Here is a 15,458-nt window from a genome sequence, read left to right on the forward strand (position 1 = left end):
GAGGGAGCAGCATGCATGGGACACTGTGAGGAGGGGGCAGCATGCATGGGACACTGTGAGGAGGGCAAACTGGTTGGCAGCGCTGGGATCAGAGCAGAAGGAATGGAGGACAATGGCTCAACATCAGGAACCAGCACTGCAGAGTACAAGACCTGGACTTTGGGGAGCCTGCAATCAAAGGCCCGTGAAGTAGGAGTTCGTTTCAAAGGACTCTCCAAGGAGCAGCTGATTGAGGCGCTAGAAGGAGTCTGCTCGCAAAATGACGTGGAGGAAGGATCCTCACAGCAAACGGAAGAAAGACGGCAGCCGGAGGTGAATACCCAAAAAAGTCAATGGGTTGTGTGGTACAAGGAGGAGATGGCACTGCTTGGAGATGAGGCCACCATAGAAGATAAGAGGGAGGCCATGCGTGGAGCTAAAGAGAAGGAGCGCAGGATGGAGGAGATGGCACTGCTGGATAAGGAGCTCGCTGTGGAAGCCGCGAGAGGTTCCAGACAGACTGTAACCCCAGCACCCATCATGAGGGAACTTCCCAGGGTGTCCCGCAAAGACTTTAAGCTGTTTAATGAGGCTGCAGGCGACATTGAGGGCTTCTTCCAGGACTTTGAGCATCAGTGTCGATTAATGGAAGTCCCGGACAGGGAGCGTGTCCGGCATCTGGTTGGGCTCCTAGAGGGGGGAGCTGCTGAAGCCTATAGAGCTATGGACCCTCGGTGGAACTGTGAGTATGCGGATATTAAACAGACTATTCTAGAACATTATGCTGTGACCCCAGACACTTACAGGACTCAGTTCCGTGCTTTAGCCTGTGATGGGGAAGTGTCTTTTAAGATATATGCTCATAGACTCAAACAAATATGTAATCGCTGGCTGGAGGCAGAGGAGGCCTTATCTTGGGAGACCTTCCTGCAGGTCATCCTAAAAGAACAATTCTTTGCCCAGTGCCCCGCTGAGATCCGGGAATGGGTGCGTGAGAGAAAACCAGCGACAGTGGAGGAAGCTGCTGCTCTCGCTGATGAGGCTCTCACCATCAAGCCTCAGTGGAGGGTTCTGTTGGAGGATGGAGAGACGCCTAACAGCTCCACAACACCGGATGCCCCCAGTTATTCTGTCCCCATTGTTCCCCGTTCCTCTAAGCCACCACATGTTGATACCCGTGTTAATGTGCCTCCAGTTGCTTCTACTGCACTTCCTGGAATACGCCGGGGAGAGGAAGTAACAGAGCGCAGGTGTTATGTTTGTAGGCATCCCGGGCATTTGCAGGCCTCCTGCCCAGCCAGCCCATGGAGGAATCATCCTCAAACACCTACAGCACCTTCAGGTGGGAGCCGGCCTCCAAGTTCCCCTACCCCTTACCCAAGAGGACGCCTTGGATGGAGGGAGACCCAGCTCAGATGCTATCAATGTGGACAGCCAGGGCATCGGCAAGTCTCCTGCCCAGCTGTTCAAATGAGGACTGATCCTGCACCCAATCGGATTGTTAATTATTTACAGCCCAGTGCCATGGAGGAAGATGTGGCACCGTTATGTGAGGACTGGCCTAGTGACTCAGCCCCCCATGTTGCACCACCAGGAGTTTACGGGGTGCGACCCGCAGTTATGACGACTTCTGCTCATCGAGGTAAGCACTTGCAGGAGGTTGTGCTGGATGGACAGAGACTTGTTGGATTTTGTGACTCGGGTGCTTTCCTCACACTGGCTGATCCCCGAGTGGTTCGGCCTGAGGCAATCCATAGAGGACCTGGGATTGTCATTGAACTGGCTGGTGGACAATGGAGGACTATTCCCACAGCCACTGTGGATCTGAACTTTGGTTTTGGGGTCAGGCGATGTGTGGTTGGGGTGATGGGTGGTCTGCCTGCAGCTGTTCTCCTGGGCAATGATGTGGGAGAGCTACGATGCCAATTCGTGGCTGCATGAAGCCACATGTAAGTAACGCTCTGCCTGTGTGTACTTAACCAGTGACCTGTAGAGGTCCCTAGTACGTACACAAGTTGGGAGGGGGAGGGATTGTGAAGATGTAATTTACCCTCTCACTGTATATGCTGTGATACTATGTCATGATATGTATATTTCCCTGGTTGTATTAGTTGTAATTCATGTATTTTCTTGGGGGAGCTACTGGTCTCAATGTGTCTCTCTCATACAATTGTAGTCTTGGCATCTAATGTGATTATGTAAATAGCCTGTCCTCTTCTTTCCAGAGTTGTGTATCTAATCTGTAATTGCATTGGCCAGTGAAGGAATAGTCATTGTTCTTTACAGCAGGGGATTCCTTCATCTACTGTGGCTGGCAGACATATTGGAGCCCTGTGATGGACCAAACCATTGATGATAGGATGTGTGTGTGATGGTGGGCTATGGGGGAGGTGTATCTTGCTGTACAGATTCCTATTTCAAGCTGGGTTCATTGTCTTATTTGAACTACTTCTGTGTACATTTCTATTGTTGTAGGTAATCACCCCCTAAAATGCAAGGTTGTATCCTCTTGAGGCACTTCCATTCCTGGGAGTAGGGGGAGGTGGGCCTAGAGTCCAACTAGTGTAAACTCTGCTTACCTGGGAGATTGAGTCAGTCTGTGTGAAACTTGAAGAAAGAAGATTGATCCTCTTGGAGGGAATAGCAGAGGCTGCATCCTAGAGCCGGTGTATGGACAGTTACAGACTGGAGATCAGTGACCCGTGGGATTGTGTGGAACTCTTTGGACTACTGTAAGGACGATTGCTTTGTTATCCGGTCCGAGGATTGTCGGGAAGGGCCCCCGAATCTGTTTTATGTGGACTAATCGTGTGCTGTTCCTGTATTCCTGTTAATAAACCTGTTGGATCGTTCCTCGGCCTCGTCCATCCTTTGCTCTCTTGTACACCCCCGTCACAGGGGCAGCATGCATGGGACACTGAGGAGGGAGCAGCATGCATGGGACACTGTGAGGAGGGAGCAGCATGCATGGGACACTGTGAGGAGGGAGCAGCATGCATGGGACACTGTGAGGAGGGGGCAGCATGCATGGGACATTGTGAGGAGGGGGCAGAATGCACGGGACATTGTGAGGAGGGGCAGCATGCACGTGACACTGTGAGGAGGGGCAGCATGCATGGGACACTGTGAGGAGGGGGGCAGCATGCATGGGACACTGAGGAGGGGGCAGCATGCATGGGACACTGTGAGGAGGGGGCAGCATGCATGGGACATTGTGAGGAGGGAGCAGCATGCATGGGACATTGTGAGGAGGGGGCAGGATGCATGGGACACTGTGAGGAGGGGGCAGCATGCATGGGACATTGTGAGGAGGGGGCAGCATGCACGGGACATTGTGAGGAGGGGCAGCATGCATGTGACACTGTGAGGAGGGGGCAGCATGCATGGGACACTGTGAGGAGGGGCAGCATGCATGGGACACTGTGAGGAGGGGGCAGCATGCATGGGACACTGTGAGGAGGGAGCAGCATGCATGGGACACTGTGAGGAGGGAGCAGCATGCATGGGACACTGTGAGGAGGGGGCAGCATGCATGGGACACTGTGAGGAGGGGGCAGCATGCATGGGACACTGTGAGGAGGGGGCAGCATGCATGTGACCCTGTGAGGAGGGGGAAGCATGCATGGGACACTGTGAGGAGGGAGCAGCATGGATGGGACACAGTGAGGAGGGGGCAGCATGCATGGGACACTGTGAGGAGGGGGCAGCATGATGTGAGGACAGTACAGATCATATTTCATAATTGAGGAAGGTGTGGTGGATATACAGTAGTTTATCAGGGAGGGCAGAGTGGTGCTTTAGTTTATTAGGGGCAGTCACAGTATATAAGTGGGGACGGTGGGAATATTTTATACTCATGGTATGTTTTGATGTGCCTGTGGTGATCCCCATTGGGGGGGGGGGTTAGTGCCCTTCATTTCTCATTTATACTTTTTAAAGTGTTTTACAAAGTAGATCTGCCTTAAACAGATGTCGTGTGCGAAAACTCAGTTTTACGTTGTCACTAAGGGGCGCGACCACTTAAAGTGCCTAGGGCAGCACGAAGGCAAAATACAGCCCTGACTGTGAGTATGCGCACAGTAAAAAAACATGATGACTGTAAATTCTGTTCCAGTGGCCGGAACGATCACCCGGCGTCCGTAAAAAAAAACCCAGTAAAAAAGAAAAACACAACGGATCGTTTTTTTGCAGCATCAGTTGTGCCACTATCTGCAAAGCAACGCATCCGTTGCATCAGTTACACTACTGATTGGGAGTGATGCAAAACAACCGAAGTGTGAACTCAACCTTACCGGCACTGGTGTCACAGGGTCGGAGATACTGAGAGCTCGGAGAGGGGGTGTCACTGCAGTGGAGCAGCTCAGGAGGGTCAATGGATAGAGAGTCAGTGAAACTGCGGACTCATGGGGTGTTGCTGCTGCGTGCACCATTGATCTGCCAGCGGGCTGCTGGCTGTTTTGAATTGTCGGTTGACACGATGGAGTTCAAGAAAATGGACGCAGAGGCCAATCTGTGCAAGCGCTCGCTCTGCAGCCATTTTCTTGAATTCCATCGTGTGAACCACCGAAGATTCCACGGAGCCTGCAGCCCACCAGCAGATCATTGGCGCCGGCTGCCATGACACCCCACGAGCCTGCTGTATTGCCGACCCTCGTTCCACTGACCCTCCTGACCCGCGACACCCCTTCCTCCGAGCCCTCCAGCATTGCCAACCCTGTCTCCTGTGACCTGTCTGAGCTGCGCCCCCACTGCCACTCTCCCCTGGTGAGCTAAAATAAGACGCACTAGAATTATAAGACGGACCCCAATTTTAACAGTAAAAATGTTTTTTTTCCTACTTTCCTCCTTCAAATTTGGGGTGTCTTATAAAACGAAAAATACGGTACTTACAGAGAAATTATATCCCACTGTCGGTTACATTAGGTGAATATATTTCTTCCCTGAATCCGCCTCTCCCAGATGACTACTCCAGTAGTAATGAGAAATTTTTATAAAATTGCCCCCAGTTCACCGAGCCGCACACACAATAAAAACACCAGCAGTAATGCGCAATAATATACCATTTATTATCAGCAGTTTTATCTGTAGTTATACAATCATTTGTCTTATTATTAGTAATTTTTATTTATTACAGATAAAATATTATAATTTTTGCCATCTGGAAACCATTAACAAGAAGCTGTTGTCAGATCCTCATATTCGTATAAGAATTCTTATAACTGTATGATGATGTACGGTAATTCTGACCACCACTAGGGGGAGCTAAATGTTTAAAGATTTTTGCAGTATTTTTTGGACTTAAGCTGGGGCCACACGGGCCACTACTGCGATGCTTGCATGAGACTCGGCTCGCGCTGGCAGCACAGCGGGAGCCGAGTGTCATGCGAGTGTGCCTCCATCTGAGGTCCGACCCTGCGAGCGGACCTCAGCTGTTGGGGGCGGGCCGGCACAGAGGAGGAGAGGGAGGGATTTCTCTCCCTCTCTCCTCCGTAGCCGGCTATTGCGATTCTCGCTCTGCACGTGTGGTACACCTATGTACCACGAGTGCATTGCGATTTTTCTCTCGCCCCATTCACTTGAATGGATGCGAGAGAAAAAGAGTCTCTGCTTACAATCGCAGCATGCTGCGATTGTTTTCTCGGTCCGATTAGGGCTGAGAAAATAATCGCTCATGTGCGCTGACACCCAGGCTAGAATTGGTCCGAGGGAAATACGATGTTTTATCGCACTCCACTTGCACAGATTTTCTCGCCGGGTGGCTTGGGCCTTAAAGTGGTTTTCCACTTATAGAAAACTGTTTCCTACCCTGTAACATAAAGTTAGACAGCACTCGCCCTCCCGCTGTTCGCACCAGTTCTCCACCGCCGCTTTGGTTTCTATGTTTCGGCTGCAGCGGTAACACCATGACTGCAACGCACATCGCTGCGACCTGACGCTGGACCGGGGGAGGGGGAATACGGTCTATGTTTGTGATTTTACATGCTGGGAAAAGATTAGGGATCACTTTTCTATAAGTGGAAAACTCCTTTAATGACAGCTGTATTAATCTTTATGCCGTGATCTCCCCTTCGTAATGGCTGAAAGTAGCGGCTGTTGCAGTCATATAGCTATCAGGGTACAGGCAGGAGCCGGCGGCGGTGACTCCGGCCTCATAGTATTTGGCTATGCTACTAGTTATTACAATATTCAGAAAGTGCCACCTTCATGTGCTCAATGTGCTGAGTGCACAGGATGAAAATAACAGGATCTGTCACCAGCAACTCATGTCATCATAACAGCAAATGGATCCAATTGTCAGAGTCAAGACAACAATCATTTACTAAATCGAAGCAGAAGCAGTGATCGGCTGGTCATCAGGAGATCTCCCCTAAGGAGAATATGACTCGCCCACCCCAGGGCCATAGGTGACTCGGTGTCGGGCCGGACTAGTCCGGGGTAGTCAGCGGTGGCGGAGCCCGACTCCGTGACCCTGGTGGAGTCAATTAAAGTGGCGGTATGGATAGAGGAGATGGTGATGTTAAAGTTTATAATATATATTCGTGACGCCACCTGTGGATTGCGGCTATGGAGCAGTCACTGCTGAATGGGGCCTCTGGGGCTGATGTAATGGCAACTGGGATGGTTCTGCTCCCCACAGGTGGAGTGGCTACCCCGGGGCAACCGTTGGTGCTTGTTAGAGTCTATGGTGTTGTGGATGCAGTACAGGATGAATCAGACGACACAGGGCTTGCAGTTAAGATCTTTTACTCACTGTTTCTGAGTCCAGGTGCTGGCAAACCGTTTGCCTACAGTATGCTGGGATCCACTGTCCAGTGCCTCCGCCGATCCCAGCTAATTCAGTAATTCAAGGGCCAATGCCGGTGCACCCCTCTTTGTGTATCCTTTCTCCTGACTGTCTTCTTAGCCTTGACTCTATTAGTTGAACTGGTCTTGGCCTCCACCACAGGACCTGAACAAGGGGCTTGCCTCACTGGTTTCTTGCCCTCTTCCCAGGGGGACTGTGGCAGGTTGTGGCCCTGGATGCTTGCAACCACCCCGGGCCTTCGGTGTTACTTTATGAGGAAATGTCTTTCTTCCCTCTGTCTGGGGACCGTCCCCGAATGCAGCCGGATCCCTCCACCCGATCTTTCTGTGGAACAGGCCACGAGCTAAAAATGCCCTTATGTGGCCCTGGGATCCTTTCTTTTCTTTGGGTGTCACCTGGGCCTAGCTAGACCCCAGGATCTTCACCAGGAACCTATTCTGTTCCTTACTCTCAGACTTCACTACTCCACTCTCCTGAGGTAACCATCTCCTCACTACTACTCTCTGACTGAACTGACTTTGAACTTCCTAGTTCCCTTTTCTACTCTTACTTTTTGACTCCTCTCACACACCCACTGGCTAGGCCCCACCCACACTATGAGGGACCAGGAATGGGACTTACGGCCCCATGAATACATCTATGGGGGTTGCTGCCACTATCCCTGACCCAGTGTATGCCTACCAATTGGTGGGTGCAAGTTTAGTCTGTGGACCGGCATATGACCCCATTCTTACCCAGGATGGGACATCACACCTCTGGCTGAGGTGCAATATCTCTGTGGCGACGGAAGCCTCAGGGGCGCCACAAATATATCATCTATATTTTCTGCTAATTAAAACCAGAGCTGAGCCTGTTGTACACAGGCGAAATTTTGTCTCTTTTCCACAGCATCTGTCTTTAAAGGGAATCTGTCAGCAGGTTTTTGCTATTTAATCTGACAGAGGCATGATGTAGGGGCAGAGAGCCTGATTCCAGGGTTTCGTAACTTGCTGTAGTTTCACTACAATATTTTATCAGCAGGAGGTTATCACTAGAGGACTAGGTCTCATGTGGCGGCTAGTCCAGCTAATCTGTGTAACCCTGCCCCCAACAACTGATTGGCGGCTTGCTGACAATGTATAGTCTACACATAATGCTGCCAATCAGTAGTGTGTGCGGGGTTATACACAGCTCAGCATTCTGAGCTCTGCTACATCTACAGCAAAAAAAACAGGGATTCTATCAAAACTGCACAAGCAATCCAGTAGGTAACATCCCTGGAATCAGACTTTCTGCCCCTACATCATGCTGCTCCCAGATTACATAACAAAAAGATGCTGACAGATTACATTTAGCAGACAATCAACAATGAAACTGTGAACTTGATAAATGTTTCTGTCAGTCACTAACAGCGGCATTTAAGCCCCGAGATCTGGCTCAGACGTTAGTTCCGGAGCCCATTAGCATCCCTGCAGAATGACCATGAGGTGTCGATGGGCTGTCATGATGGCCGGGAACCTACGGAAACTCCACATACCGGTCAAGCTGATTTTTCTGTGATGTTCAGCCATAAACTGTGATTTTTATTCTACACAACATTAATGGAGCATTGCTGTATATAGAACAAGCGATCGCAGGGTCAAGGCCGTTAAAAAAAGAAACTTAACATGTTAGCAAAAGAAAAAAAACACAAACATTCAAATCCCCCTCCTTTTCCTAAGTTCCTTTTCCTAAGTCTATAAAGAAATGTAAAAAATTCAAAAATAGAAAAAAAATATATATATATTTAAATCTGAAATTAATCAGCACAATCTGCATTATGATTTTTTTTTTCCGATTTTCCTAACTTTATATGGTAAAATGAATGATGTCAACAAAATCTGCAAATTGTCTCACAACACACAAGCTCTACGTCTATGGTGACGGAAAGATAAGAAAGTGATGAGAATTAGAAAATTGGGAGGAAAAAATTAAACTGCAAAAATCTAAATTGTCTGTGTCTTTAAAGGGTTAAATCTGAATAATCCTAAATTTGCATTATATAATAATTAGACGCTATTATTACATATGATCTGTTTTCTCTTTTTCTTATTGATTTTTACATTTAATTTTAATTTTTTATATTTTATCTTCTGTACATGATGATGGGGGCGGCCATATTGTCTGAGCTGCTGCTATTTTCTGTTAATGTAAGTCAAAGATTTGCTCCACAGCAGACACATGGATGGAGGAGACCATCGTCAGGAGAGGACTTGTGGGCATGCTCTGTGTCCTGTGCAGAGATCCCTGTGCGGGGAGGGGGGAGCTGTGTCCATCGGTTATTGTCAATGGAGGATCCTGCATTATCCTCCTCCAGCTTTTTACCAGAGGTGTTACCTTACACTTCATTTCCTTCCTGTGTTGATAATGAGACTGCTGAGAAGTGATCTCTGTGGAAAATCTATTGTTAGTCCATGTGCCCACGGGCGCTCGTACCTGCGGATATATTCGCAGGTACGGCCGCATGTTTCCAAACATGCGGACTTTCACGCGATTTACCTACAGACGTCCCGGCCTCTATCTCCATAGCGGAGGGCCGGGATCTCCGCAAGTAAATCCGCATGAATAATTGACATGCAGTTAGGTGCGGCTGAGGGATCTCCGCAGGAGATTCCGCAGCCGCACTTTCCGCAGCGTGGACACAGACACTCCCCATGTCCCATAGGGTAACATGGGGAGTGCCTGTACATGGTAGAACCTGCGGATTTATCTGGAAAATCCAGAAAAATCCGCAGGTTTTCCGCAGCAAACTCCGCAGCAAAAAGCTCCCATGGGCACATGGCCTTAAGGTCAGTGGTGTCAGGAAACACAGGAAGATTTCAGGAGGCTCCAGAGGGAAATGTATTTTATGTCATAGAAAAATCAGAAAAATGTTTAGAATGAAAGTTAGTTTAAAAATTGGGATTTTTCTGATGTTTCTTTCCAGTTATGTTCTAATCTTCACCCAGCTATCTATATAGTGACCGTCATTATACATCCAAAACACACATAAGGCAGCATGAAGGGGCTCGGAGAAGGCGGCAGTGAAGGTGTGTAAGTGTCTGATGGGGTCACACAGCTCATAAAAGGACAGCTGCCCGGCCCCATAATCCAGACAGATCCTGACTCTACTACTGGAGATCTTGTTCGGTAACTGGATCTCTATACTGTCATGTATCACTGAATACTGATTATTATATCTCCTCAAACTCTAGGACTTGTTATTATTTCCAATCAGTGACTCTTCTCCCCTCCTGTCTATACTGGGGTAACACATCCCCACCCTCCACTCCCCTGATCTACTGCCCTCCACATCCCAGTAATGTCGTCCTGAGGTAAATCCCCTCCTGCTCATCACCTGATTATACTGGAATCTCTCTGCTGTTTCTGGACGATTCTGGTTATTTTGTGTCCAAGTCGCAGTTCTCAGGTCGTCTGATATAAGGAGATCATTACCAGCTGAGTTTACATCCAGTAATATGTCTGCAGGATCCTCCACACAGATCCCCCTCCTTATACCTGTTATTACCTCACATAATGTGTGTAATGTGTGTGAGATCACAGCCACATCCAGGTCATCTCCATCATGGAGCTGTTTATCATGTCCCCCTGTGTCCTCATCACCTCCCTCCTCCTCAGGATCACACAAGTCCCCGGTGTCTGGTTCCTGTAAGACGGTCAGTGGATCAGTCATGTTACACAGTTCCTCAATGTGCCTCATCTTCCTGGACAGCTCGTCCTTCTTCATTTCCAGCTGATGGATCAGAGCAGACAGTGACCGTGACTCTTCCTTTTCCTGCCTGAAAATCTCACTCAGGACCTTCTTCTCCAGGTCGTCCACCAGTCTCCTGATGTCTGTACACAGGGCAGTGACTCTCTCGGCTTCTCCAGCTGCTTTCTCTTGAGCTTTTCTCCTTCGTTCCTTCAGACTCCGAACTCTTTCCTCAGTCTTCTCTCTCTTTGTGGTCAGTTTCTGGAGAACATTGCTCAGTTTCTTCTTCTTCTCTGAGGCCTCATCCAGTGACTCCATTTTATGTCCTTTATGTTTCCCAATCAAACTGCAGGAGACACAGATACAAGCGGCGTCCTCAGTGCAGTAATATTCCAGGATCTTCTTATGGACAGAACATTTCCTTTTCTCCAGAGAAGTGCTGGGATCAGATAAGACGTGTTCTGGTGATTTGCTGTGAGCCCTCAGGTGTTTCTCACACAGAGAAGCCTCTCAGTGTAGACAGGATCTAACAGCAGGTACAGGAGAATCCACACAGTAAGTGCAGTAGATCCCAGTGATCTTTTGTTCTTGCTGAGTAATCATGAAACGTTCTGTGACATTATGAAGAGTTATGTTCCTCATCAGCGCCGGCCGCTCCTGAAACTCTTCTCTGCAGTCAGGACAGGAATAAACTCCAGACTCATCCTGTGTATCCAGCACACGATCAATACAGACCCGGCAGAAGTTGTGTCCACATCTCAGCGTTACAGGATCCTTAAAAATAGATAAACAGATGGAGCAAAGCAGCTCGTCATTCAGATCAGCAGACGCCATGGCTGACGGAAGACAGAAGAAGCGAAACTGAAAGTGGATGATTCCGGAACAGGAAAACTGTAGTTACACCCATTTTCTTAACCCCTTAAAGCTGCAGCATTTATTTTTCATCTCTGCATTCTAAAAGCCAAAGTTTTCTATTTTTCGATTGATACAGCCGTAGTAGGGCTTTTTTTATGGCTGACGGAAGAAGGAAGAAACGAAACTGAGTGTGTCTAATAATACTTAGCAATGTTGTAGTTACACCCATTCATTTAACTCCTAATGGGAATCCTTGTGAGAATACTGTGATTAGGGGCAGAAACCCTGATTTCAGAGTTGTCACTTTACTGGGTCCTATATATTTTTTTTTTTTTTTTAAAAAAAACAACTGTTTTCTGTGTTGCACAGCTACAAGTTTTCTGAATGCTGAGCTCTGTATAACCCCACCCAGACCACTGATTAGCAGCATTCAGTCTACAATGTACATAAGCAGAAAGCTGCCAGTCAGTGGTGTGCACAGAAAGAACTAAGGGGTACTTCTCACATAGCGAAATCGCTGGTGAGTCACAGGTTTTGTGACGTACCAGTGACCTCATCAGCGATCTCGCTGTGTGTGACACTAAGCAGCGACCTGGCCCCTGCTGTGAAATCGCTGATCGTTACACACTGTTCTGGTTCATTTTTTGCTCGTTGATCTCCCGCTGTGCAGCACGCATAGGCGTGTTTGACGGCAGGAGACCAACGATCTGAATGAGCAGGGAGCTTGCGTCTGGCAGCCTGCGGTACGCTAGTAACCATGGTACACATCGGGTAACTAAGGAAAGCACTTTGCTTAGTAACCCGATGTGTACCCTGGCTATGTGTGCAGGGAGCTGGCGCCTGGCAGCTGCGGACGCTGGTAACCATGGTACACATCAGGTAACTAAGCAAAGCGCTTTGCTTAGTAACCCGATGTGTACCCTGGCTATCAAGCAGAGCGTCGTTACACGGGTCGCTAGTGGCTGATCTCTGACCGCTGTGGAGATTTACCTGATTGACACCTCACCAGTGACCATTTAGAGACACTCCAGCGATCACGGCAAAGTCGGAACGCTGGTCGCGCCGCTTAGTGTGACGGTACCCTAAGAAGCAAGAAAAGCACAATAGGGTGATACCATATTACAACTATGTATAGAGAAGGGATGTGTGCTCACCAGATTAAGTTGTATATCACATAAGAACTTTAGAGTATATCAGCTGGTGACAGTCACATGAGGAATGATGGAGGAGAGTTGTAGGAAATATGCATGACAGCTACCTGTGCTGATGGAAGGTGAGACAAATGGGTGGGGAAAGAAAGAACAAAAGGACTCCTTGTTTTTTTCAGTAGGAACCTTCACAGCTGCAATAGAAAAAACACCAAAGCTATGCAGAGCTGAGCTCCTTCAACATGGTCAGCATAAGTATGAGCTATAGCAGGCATAGGGAGGAGTGAGGAGAAGGGAGTGGCTGCAGCTGAGATTACAACTTGGTACCTATTAGATCACTGCAGAATAGATATTAACTAGGGATGAGTGAATGTATTCGCCATTATTCGGTATCCGACGGATAACAGACTATTCGCGCCATTCGGTATCCGACAAACAAAACAACATCCACTCCGACACTTTCATTTTCGTTTCTGACTTCCTGGTACTCATTTTGAGAGAGAGAGAGAGAATACTGTTTCAGTCTTTTCCCATCCATTTCAGCCTTTTTCTGAGTCACCACAGCTCGCCGTTAGGTCCAACGCAGGGGTGGGATTCAGCCGGTTCTGGAGAACTGGTTGTTAAAATGGCAGCCGGTTCCCAGAACCGGCAAGAAACAGCTCCGGCGACCCGGTTCCCTGTATTCATTTGTGTTAGTGTCTCTTTAAGACACTAGCACAAATGAATCCCCGTACCTCCGCGCCGCACTTCCTGGTACCGTGGAGCCTGTCTGCTCCCTGACCCGGTGTGCAGCGACGTGCTGACGTTGCGGAGATGACGGCAGTGTGAAGAGGTAGCTCCTCCTCCTGCCGTCTGTCAGCGTCAGAGTGCAGAGACAAGCCGCGGAGGACGGAAGACAGGACAAGCTGACGGTGCCTGGAGGTAAGCGCACAGTGAGCTGAATCTGCACGGAGCAGGGAGAGGAGCCGCATTAAGATGGCAGCTATATGTGGCAATATGGGGATAGGCCACATAAGATGGGAGCGCTATATAGGGAGAGGGGCCACATTAAAATGAGAGCGCTATATAGGGAGAGGGGCCACATTAAGATGGGAGCTATATGTGGTTATATGGGGAGAGGAGCCACATTAAGATAGGAGCTATATGTGGCTATATGGGAAGAGGAGGCCATATAAGATGGGAGCTATATGTGGCTATATGGGGAGAGGAGGCCATATAAGATGGGAGCTATATGTGGTTATATAGGGAGAGGCCACATAAAATGGGAGCTATATGGGAAAAAGATCCATATGGGACAGGATCTGCAGGGGAAAAGGAGCACATGGGATGAGATCTGCTGGGGAAAGAGGCCTTAATGGGATGAGATCTGCTGGGGAAAGAGGCCATAATGGGATGGGATCTGCAGGGCGGGAAAGAGGCCATAATGGGATGGGATCTGCAGGGGAAAGAGACAAATAATGGGATGGGATCTGCAGGGGAAAGAGACAAATAATGGGATGGGATTTGCAGGGGAAAGAGGCCATAATGGGATGGGATCTGCAGGGGAAAGAGGCCATAATGGGATGGGATCTGCAGGGCGGGAAAGAGGCCATAATGGGATGGGATCTGCAGGGGAAAGAGGCCATAATGGGATGGGATCTGCTGGGGAAAGAGGCAATAATGGGATGAGATCTGCTGGGGAAAGAGGCAATAATGGGATGAGATCTGCTGGGGAAAGAGGCCATAATGGGATGGGATCTGCAGGGCAAAGGGGCCATAATGGGATGGGATCTGCAGGGGAAAAGGAGCACATGGGATGAGATCTGCTGGGGAAAGAGGCCTTAATGGGATGAGATCTGCTGGGGAAAGGAGCCATAATGGGATGAGATCTGCTGGGGAAAGAGGCCATGATGGGATGGGATCTGCAGGGCAAAGGGGCCATAATGGGATGGGATCTGCAGAGGAAAGGGGCCATAATGGGATGGGATCTGTATGGGGAAGGTCGTCCGTTCCAATTTTAGCAGGGCTCCTTTAGTAATAATTTTTAAAAACTGTATAAAAATCATTTAATACAATAAGACTGACAGTGACTGGAACAACTGGTGCTGGACAGGAGAGTGAAGGTATAGGAGGGTAAGGAGATTTTACTTTAAATTACTTGTATTTTTTGGTTGAAGAAAGTGCGTGAAAAGGGGTGTGGCTAACAAAATGGGTGTGGTTACAGAATGGGTGTAGTTTTCGAATGGGCGGGGTTTACAGAGAACCTGTTAAAAATTTGAATCCCACCCCTGGTCCAACGTGAGATTATTCGAGTTTCCCATACACTTAAATTGTGCATCTGTGCCGCCCCCACGCCAGCCGTCTGGCTGCTCGGATCTGGATCCGTTGTGTGGCTCGAGGGGTTCTACCGGACCCGGGGGTCGCGCGGACACTTCAACTAAAAGGGTACGTATTTGTACGGCGTGTATAGTAAGTTGTCTGTGACGCCACCCACAGTGTGTGGTGATATGTAGCACCGCCGATGCGGTTGTGGGAACTCCCGGGGCGATGGTCTGGCAGCTGGATGTTAACCCCTCTGTGTGTAGGGATGGATGTCCCGGGGCCCAGTGTCTCTATGCTGAGGAGGGTGATTGCAGGGGTCGGCACACCCGGCCAGGCCGGGGATGTTACTCACGGTCGAATAAAGCACACGAGTCCTGTGGTAAACCAAGGTGATGGTGGCCGGCTGCCCCAGACGGGTGTATCCTGATCCCACACCCGGGTTTGTAGTCGCAGTCTCTCTCCTCTGCACTGGTGTTTTGTAGATAGGACTTCCCGATGTGAAACACGGGAGTCCGCTCCCGGTCCTTTTCTTGAGAGCCGTGCCTATTTGACGCTGACCCGTGGGATCTACAGGCTCTGGCGGTGGCCCTATCCCTATCGGTGGGTGGTTGTCTACTTTTCGGGACTTAGGTTGGGACAGGACCTAAAATCCTGCCCTCAA

At 49.1% G+C, this 15,458-nt stretch overlaps 1 pseudogene; it reads right to left on the bottom strand.

The window, feature by feature from the left end:
* Nucleotides 1-5,021: 5,021 nt before the first annotated feature.
* Nucleotides 5,022-11,333, bottom strand: LOC142302886 (E3 ubiquitin/ISG15 ligase TRIM25-like; annotated as a pseudogene).
* Nucleotides 11,334-15,458: the final 4,125 nt, after the last annotated feature.

The sequence above is a fragment of the Anomaloglossus baeobatrachus genome, chromosome 4 (assembly GCF_048569485.1).
Source record: "Anomaloglossus baeobatrachus isolate aAnoBae1 chromosome 4, aAnoBae1.hap1, whole genome shotgun sequence".
Classification (NCBI taxonomy): domain Eukaryota; kingdom Metazoa; phylum Chordata; class Amphibia; order Anura; family Aromobatidae; genus Anomaloglossus; species Anomaloglossus baeobatrachus.